Here is a 9,411-nt window from a genome sequence, read left to right as displayed (position 1 = left end):
CCACGTAGCCTGTGCAATGTTAAAAAAAGCACAACAAAAAATGTGGTTTAGATTAGTATATGCATGTAAAAAACTGAAAGTTCTTTCTAATTTTATATTTGTAAATAGTTGTATAATAAATATTTTAAACACTTACGGAATGTGGGGTCAGTCTTTACTGGTTTTGGTCTGCATTCTCCCTTCCTGGCCTTTGGGAACTGCAGTTTATACAGAGGGTTTTCAGTGGATGTAGTGGCTTGTGCACGCTCAGCATTTTCATTGTAGTGCAGGGCTGCCAGGTACAGTCTTTCATTTCCGCCATGATACAAAAAAATGTAAATAATAGCAAAGGATGTACAAATTGTCACTAATTAGTAAGTATGTGAGGTGCTGGCCTGTAAAGAAGAAAACATAGTTAGAACAAAATCATCTCAATTTAGTATTCAGGATGAGAAAATACTATTTGAATAAATATAGTCTGAAATCCCAAAAGATGGGGGCTAAAACTCTCTATTTATCAAAGCTCTTTGCTTAGCCTTTTCCAATCCGAGTTAGTTTTGAACCGTAACGTGCATGCTGTGTTTCTGACTCAATACAGATGATGTGTTGGAGAGGGGCTGAGCTCAGTTGACTGACTGTAATGAGTGCTAGCCACTAATTAGCCTGTTGCTAGAGGTAAGGCCTCGTCAACAACAACAGACCAACGGGGCTTTAGCTCTGTTTTACTCGTGGTGTGTGTGTCCCCTCGCATACATACACAGTGTTGTATCCTAACACATCCCCATTTATATTCATGTGCGCAAACAAGTAAACACACAAAAGCTTTTACATATAACGCTGCAAAAAACGGCATGTCTCATTAGCGTAGCGTAGCTTAGCTTACAGATCGATGATATCGGATCGTTCTTACAGACTACAATCACAAAAGCTTTTACATATAACGCTGGAAAAAACGGCACTTACCTACAGAAGATTACGTTTGTTATTATAACTTACTCAATATGATTTTAGAGGATACAAAATACTAATAAATAGGAGAATAAATACTTGTGTTATCGGCTAGGGCGTGGCTTTACAGCCTTCACACAGATCGCCATTACGGCAGTAGGTCTGAACATGTTCGCAAATGCCTGATAATTAAAATAAAAGACAAAGCAAAGACTGCGGAGCGTACAAAATAAAATGTTACAAAAACATATAAACACCTAACCGATTACTATTTGGGTTTGAGGCGACATTGATACGGCGAAGCTACATGCTACATACTACAAGCTAGAGATAGCTTTATCAGGAAAAACACCGCTAAATAAAAACTTACAGCTCCAAATTTGGATGTGTCCTCACTGGCCTGGTCCCGGATGGTTGGTATTGATCCCGGGTTTAGCATTAGTTTGTCAACAGCACAACGTTTAACTGGCTTAGACATCCTGGCAAGAGCAGGCAAAAACACAGATGTGACTGGGGTTGATTTAGCCTGCCAATAGCCTATATGCGAATGAGAGGTTTGGCAATGCACGTGGCCGTGGCTCATTCCCCTGATAGGTGGAGAGTTGACCAATAAGCGGAGCACCTCTTTGTGACATAGAAAAGTGTTGAAATCTGGATCCGTTTTTTTCAGATCTGTTGCAGCCCCGTTTTTTTAGAGATTTGGCTAAGGAGGAAATAGAGAGGGTTGTGTTTTCTGACACTTGGTGAGTTCCCTGGAACACCGGGGACACATATTCATGTATAAAAGACGTACAAAGGTGCATTTTGCATGATAGGTCCCCTTTAAGACAGATACCAGACTTCGGCTTGGTCATAAAACGTCAACGGGCTGAAAGGTCAAATATCTTAGTAAAGCTACAATTATTCCCTTACAGCCCACTCTTTTTATCATCTTTGATAACCTGAAAACGTTAGTCTAATAATAATTTGGTCAATACTTAAATCAATAGGCGCCTTCAGAGATGAGTGTGGTCCCACCGTACATTAATTACATCATAAAGTAGAATAAGATTGAAACATTCAACCACAATAGAAAAATCATCTTTCTTCAGTGTTTGACTTCTTTTGTCAAAAAGCACAATAATAACACACATGAAATACAAAAATAGAATAGTAAAATATATGTTTAAAAAACAAGATCTTTTATCATTTATCACTCAGTTAATCTCATTCATCAAACACAAATTCAAAATCAGCTTACATCTCAAAGATTTACTTCAAGTCAATTACTTATTAAAACACAATTAGAATTTAGAATTATAAGAAATCCAATTGAGGTATAAAATCAGAATCATGAGAGATCCAGTTAAGATTCCCAGTTAAGGTATAAATTCACAGTGATGAATCGATCAATCTGTAATCTGTAAAGTTACAGTGTCCTCAATCTTTAACATTACTTTACGTTTACTTCAGTACGCTTTATTCAAGAGTAAGGCACTTAGTAGTATATATATTTTATTCAAATACATTTGTTCAAAATCTGAAAAGGAAAAATCAGACATTTTATTGTAACAGCCTGAGGAAGGAAAAATCAAAATATCTGTTTTTTATTCAAGGAAAAATCAAAAACAGCTGTTCTTTATTCTGATTGTCAACTTTAATCAATTTATCAATCGCTGAATGGGGGTACCCAAGGTGCAGAAACTACGATGGAGACCCATGGGTCTGGAAGCTCGGCGTCGTACATCAACATTGTGTCATCTCCAGTTGAATACCCCACTAGCCTCTGTGGGGCTTGGAGGGTGGTCTTGGCAACCCTGCGTATGGCTAATTTAACTACAGTGATCAAACAGGTCACTAGGATTAGCACAACCAAGATAAACACTGAAACAGTAACAACACATTTAACCAACCCCGCTCCCAAGGATCCAAGGGTTCCACTTAAATCCCCAAATGTAAACCCATGAGTTCCATGCAATTATGTTATCCCCTTCGCAGTATCATGAGCCATATCCATAACTTCAGCTGTAGCATCAGAGAGGAAAGAACAGCACTCAGTTCCAATCACCTTACATGTGCCCCCCTGGGCAGCTAAGAGGAGGTCCAGCGCCATGCGATTATGTAGTGCTACTGTCCTAACTTCCTGCAATTATTTGTGTTCAGCTAACATCGCTGTGTTAGATACATTTAGATGATTTTCCACTACTTTGGACAATGCCACGATTTCCTGTTGAGTAACATAAATACCGTACCAAGGCAAAAATAGGCTCGCTATCTGTTGTCCTTGTGTAATGGACCTGCTGTTCCTGTGTAGAGAGGGAAGTATCGCTGCAATCTCATTAGCCTCTACTTTACGGATTAAAGGGATTAGGTAGGCTAGATATGCCATAGAAAATGTCATAGGGCACACAGCCATAGGCCCGGTCCCCACAAACTAAGAGCTAACTCTCTGTGGGAGGGGAATTCTGGTTAATTTGACCCTCACTATGATATTACAGTCGCTGTGTCCCACATCTGGAGAGGTGTGAGATTCTGCTTCATTCTGGAAACAGATGGACACATTCTTCCATTCATGTACTACAATTGGGGGAACATATACTGAACAGTCACGTGTAGGGGGCTTGCCTAAGGGTATTGGCTGCGTACAGTCATGTATTTTAACCTCAACGGAGTCCACTGTTCTGGAGGCAAACCAGGGCACAACTGTTACCAAGGCTTCAACCAACAACGATAGCGTGTGTGGTTGTTTTGTACATGTTGGACTTGTGGAGTTAGCCGAACAATTGGTCTGGGCTAGAGCTAAATGGAATCTGTATTCAAAAGCTAGGTTAATGTATTTATTCACATATATTAGTTTTAAAAACATCAATCGTTTGAAACCGTCAGGCAGGTAATTTTATTTACTGTATCAACAATGAGAGAGACTAAGCCCTCGTACTCTAAAGGTTGCTCAGAGTCTATGGGGTAGGAAGGAGTGTAGCAGTCCTCAGCCTCATCGCTAATTCTGGATGCTATGTCATTCCAGCTCACTAAACCATAGTCAGCTTTCGTGAAAGGAATTGGGCTAAACATAGGAGAATGCATGGATTCTGGCATATTTTGGCACAGCCAACAGTTGCTAATATTGCGTTCATGGCGTAGTCTAACATTAAACTTACTGCAGAATTAGTTTTAGTTCGTTTAAAAAGGAGTGATTAAGGCCTTTTTTGAAAAATCTACATCACCTCCTGATTGTTTAAGTGGAGTGGATAGAACATTTGTTTTTCTATCTGGTCCAGAAAATGTGCATGCAGTAACACCTGAATTGGGAACCTGGTAATCTGGTTTCCTCGTTTTACATGTTGCCTTATCCCTTATCAGTGTCTTAAACTGTTCTACAGTTCCACAGTTCTGGGGGCATTTCTTCAATGGTGTTGAGAGCTATTCTTATCCCCTCTGATGCGATCCCGACCCAATGGTACTGGTCCCTTGGATATATCTCCCACGTTGAATAAACTAAGGACACAGGAAACACAATAATACAGTTAGATGAGTCACATATTGAAGTTGGGCAGTTAAAAGAAACAGTCTCTGATTTATGATCAGGGAGGGAGACAATCCTCCTGATTCTTTCTCCTTTTCTCTCTCTTTGTGTCTCTCGCACCATACTGAATGTCTGTGTGGTGATTGGATACAACCTGTCCTTGTCGCTAGGCACTGATTTGCCCGTTGGTGTCGTTTTGCCCTCAGGGTCTGGGCCCTGAGTGGTCAAGTCATCTGCGCTCTTAGATAAGAGCACCTTATTTTCTCCCTCAGAGGGGCGAGATCCCTCGCCACCTGTCGTTGGGATTTCCACAGCTTCATCTAGCAGTGCGTCCTTGGCCAGGTACAGAAGACCCAGAATGACGATGATGATGACTGCCTTCACACGCCAGCATCCGGTAGAGGAGAGAGACGACATCTGGAAGCGTGAATCCACTCCGGTCTACCTTGTACTCTCAGGGCTGTTCTGGTCACTATTAACACCTGGAAAGGACCTTTCCACCTGGGAGACAAAGCATATTTTTCAAGAGATTTGATTAGTACATCATCACCAATCTGAAAAGGGTGGGTGGGCTCCTCTCCAGGCTTGGGGAGCCTGTTAGCCACCTGCCTGTGAAACTTTCTCAACATGTCAGTTAGATATTTGACATAGTTAGTCATGTAATCATCTGTCCACAAAAGAGTGAGTTTGTGGGGTGTTACTGGGGGGCTAGATCCTGCGAACATTACCCTTCCCATCAATACTTCGTGTGGGCTAAGCCCTGTCGTTGCATTTGGTGAACTTCGGATGGAGCACAGAACTAGCGGCAGCGCGTCTACCCATTTTAGTCCTGTGGTCAACATTGTTTTAGTGAGTTTCTCCTTTATAGTCAAGTGCATTCTCTCAACCTGGCCTGTGGGTGACATGCAATTGCCATTTGAACCCTAACACTGTAGCTAGACTATGGGTTATCTTAGAAATGAATGCTGGACCTCTGTCACTGTTAATTCCTGTGGGCACACCAAATCTAGGAATACAATTTTTGAGAAGACAATTTACAACTGTTCTAGCGTCTTCTTTTCTGGTAGGGTAGGCCTCGACCCATTTGGAGAACTGGCACACTATTACCAAAAGATATTTGAATCCTTGGCATGGTGGCATATGCGAAAAGTCAATTTGCATATTTACAAAGGGCCCCGAGGGGGGCGGTAAATGGTCATGCTGAACTTGACCACTTCTTCTTCTTGTCTGCTGGCATATCATGCATCTATCTACAAGGGTCTGTGTAGCTAGTGTGATGCCTGGAGCAAACCATTGTGACTTTATAATCCCATTCATCCCTCCTTTTCCTACATGTGATTTGCCATGTGCAACATGTGCCAAAACATGGAGGAACGAACGTGGACAAACCATCCGTCCGTCTGGGTGGAGCCACAAGCTGGACTCAGCGTCAAGTGTACAACCTCGTCTTAGCCATAAATCTTTCTCCCTAACATCAGCGCAGGCTTGCATGTCCGCAACATCATTAAAGGAAGGCAAACAAATGGGTTCTGCGGGTTGTGTTGAGGGGCATTGGAGCACCATAGAAGAGCAGGAAACTGCTGCTTGTTTAGCCGCGGTGTCGGCTAACGCATTTCCACACGAAATAGGATCATCAGAATTTGTGTGAGCAGCACACTTAACTACTGCTAGCTGTGCAGGGAGCATGATAGCGTCTAATAGCTCAGCTACTAGCGCATGATGTTGAATAGGCTTACCAGCCGATGTTAAGAAACCGCACATTTTCCACAAGACACCAAAATCATGGCACACACCAAATGCATACCTGGAGTCTGTGAAAATGGTTGCAACTCTTCCTTTAGCCAAAATACACGCCCTCAGCAGAGCATACAACTCTGCAGCCTGAGCCGACGTGCCATTTGGCAAGGCCCGGCTTTCTAAGACCTCCCAGTCGTTCACAACAGCATAGCCTGCTAAGTGCACTGTGTCAGACGGCCTGCTCACAGACCCGTCTGTGTATAGAATCATATCTGAATTAGGGATAGGAGTTTGCAACATTTCAGTTCTGGGGGAAGAAGACATGTCAATCGTTGTGACGCAGTCATGTGTTATTTCAAAATCTGGAATTGGCACCAGCGTAGGTTTAGGGGGGGGGGAGCGTTTAAGTGACTTGGTTTCCGTCTCTAGTCGGGTACCTCCCACCCTCAGATTTATCATCTGTCCCACTTGGTTGTGTTTGGCTACTGTCGTCAGACATAGTTACTGGACTGTCACTTTGTGCACTAGTCTCTTTAGCATTCTCTGTACTCTCATTTATCTCCTGTGTGACCCTGCTAGCCCTAGGCTGCCTCACACTGTCTTTGTCATCATGTGGGTCTGACCCAAATGTCTGTGTCTGTTTCTCCACAGTTACTTTGTTTACAAACTTGACTAGTATTAGAGTATTCGTTGTTCCCGTGTCCCAGGAGAGAAGCTTAAAAATTAAGAGACAATGGAGTCTCTGAGAAAGGTCAAATTGCTTACTTTAATTAAATAGCGTGGTAATGAATCAGACAGAAGGTAGTCGGGAGCACACAGCTGTGTTCTCGGGTCTGCAGCGAAGGAAGAGAGCCCCAACAACGCTCGTCAGCTGGTTATCTATCCTCCGTTGGCTCCTCCTCACGTGCCGGTTGGCGTTGCAGGGGGACCTCCCACCTCGGTCTTCAATGTCCGTTATCGCGCATAACAGAGGATGTAGCCGTTGTATATTCATTACATAACTTCACACGCCTTTTCTCCTCATACTCTCCTTCATGACTTTTTATTTAATGCATTTTAACGGCTGTAATCGTGTTTTTGGTAAAGCCGGAAGTCAAGCTTACTGTTGGTACTTCGGAGATCTTTTCCGGAATAGCTTTTCAAAATAAACTTTGACCACAGGTGAATGCTAACCGGACATTTTTTCACAATAAAACAGTTATAACATTATTGTATGTTTAAACTAAATTACATAATTAAACATTGATTTTAATTTCTTGTGCTTTTGTACTTTCTCAGTATCTGGGTGATAGACCAAATACGCGGGGCTGTTCTTGTCATAACCCACAAAACGCCCCTGATTGCACCTGGAATCAAGTTTTCCCTTGTCCTGTTTGTATGTGTAACATACAAATCGTCTTTTCCGGTCATTTCATTTGGGAGATACCAAAGACGCTGTCTCACAGTGAATCAGCGCGGGCCAGCAGAGAACCAAACACATTCTTATTATGTAGCTTATCACACAATAGTCCATATGTGTTTCCTTTATGAAAGCCACACGTGTTGGGAATTTATCAGTCATCATCTCCCCCTCAGAACCAGCTAACCCACAGAGCTTAACTGTCCTCATACCCCCCCGGCCCTCTCTTAACTGTGTGACTCAATTCTCAAGGCCTGAAGGATGCGCATCATTAATTTAAGAAGAATGTAACCATTATATCTGGGGGTAATGTCCCTCGCAATTTGCAAAGCCTATCAATGGTTTAACCAAGAAAAACACTCAAAGGGGTAATCTTTTCACTCAAAACAGAACTCACAAGTAATTCTGCATATTCCCTCTTCAAAAATAGCCTAAAAACACCCTTTTGATAAAAGGGTAAAAGTGAAAGAAAAAGACTATTGCGCTAATCTACTTTTAAGAAAAAGGGAACATTGTTTCAGGAATCTATAAAAAAACCTCTCTATATTTAAGAGGAAAAATGTACTTTTTGTTCCTTCAACTATTAACACACAGGAATGTATAAACCCACACATATATTAGGGATAACACGATGCAATACACCTCCTATATATGGGTGACATTAAAATGAATATACCAAAAATATGCTGCCTCACTTCTTCTGTATAACACCTTACATCAATTTCCACAATTGTCATCAGTGAATGACTGTACATATTTGTAACCATCTCTTGACTCTGTAGCTACTGGACCGGCTAGATCTGTGTGTACCATTTGTGATGGAGCCTTTGCTCTACTATCAGGGTTTCTATTTCTGGTTTGTGCAAATTTCCCCTGAATACACACCTCACATTCTTAGTCGGGTCTATCTGTTTTGCCCTTGATCTGCATACCTTCAACCACATTTTGCATTTTTAGCACATCGTCATAATTACAGTGGCCTAGTATTTCATGCCACGTCTGTACATCATGGCAAGCATTGCACTTGTCACTATTCTCCCCTCAGTGTGCAAATAATACAACCTGTTGTACACATGAATGTCAAACCTGGTGCCGTCTTTGTGTATCAAAGCGTCTTTTCCCTAATTGAAAACGACCGTGGCTCCGCTGGCGGTCGCTGCCTTCACTGAGAAGATGTCCTGGGGATATGACGGTATAAACAATGCCTTTCTCAGCGTAGTGGTATGTCGCCGTCCTCCGCTGTCGACCAGGCAAACCTCTGCTTCTCCCTTGGGTTGAGCGACGCCATTGCACCGGGTACCGTCTGCCAGCTCCACGCAGTGTGTCTCTGGCTTGAACGTGTCATCGAAGTTTTTGAACTTGGTGATGTCCATGATTATGTGCGAGCTGGCTCCTGTGTCGACCATCAGGCCCTTCTCCTGGATGCCGCGTGCTGGCTGCCGCTGGACCCTGGTTTCTCCGTCTTTGATCCTGAAGGCGTAATCTGCGCCGCCGCCGCCATCTTCTTCTGAGACTTTTCTCACGCCATCTTGTCTGTCTTTACGCCTGCACGTGGCGTCTTTGTGTGTGTCACTTTTGCATTGACTACACCATGTCTTCTGCCGACACAATCTCGCTCGGTGGCCTTTTGTGCTGCACTTAAAACACACACTATCTGCATTGTCACTGTTCCTGTCATATGCACCTTGCTTGGCGGGCCGCCGTCTGGGTCTCGCTTGAGTCTTCATCACGTTATCACTCGACTCTGTCGTGCTTAATTTATCTGTGTCTTCAAAACTCCTTAGCTTTGTCCTGAACTCTGGAAACGTTATATTGTCATCATTATGTGCCAAGTGTATTCCAAATG

Source organism: Pseudochaenichthys georgianus, chromosome 22, assembly GCF_902827115.2.
Source record: "Pseudochaenichthys georgianus chromosome 22, fPseGeo1.2, whole genome shotgun sequence".
In the NCBI taxonomy this organism is placed as follows: domain Eukaryota; kingdom Metazoa; phylum Chordata; class Actinopteri; order Perciformes; family Channichthyidae; genus Pseudochaenichthys; species Pseudochaenichthys georgianus.
Note: the sequence above shows the minus strand (reverse complement) of the source record.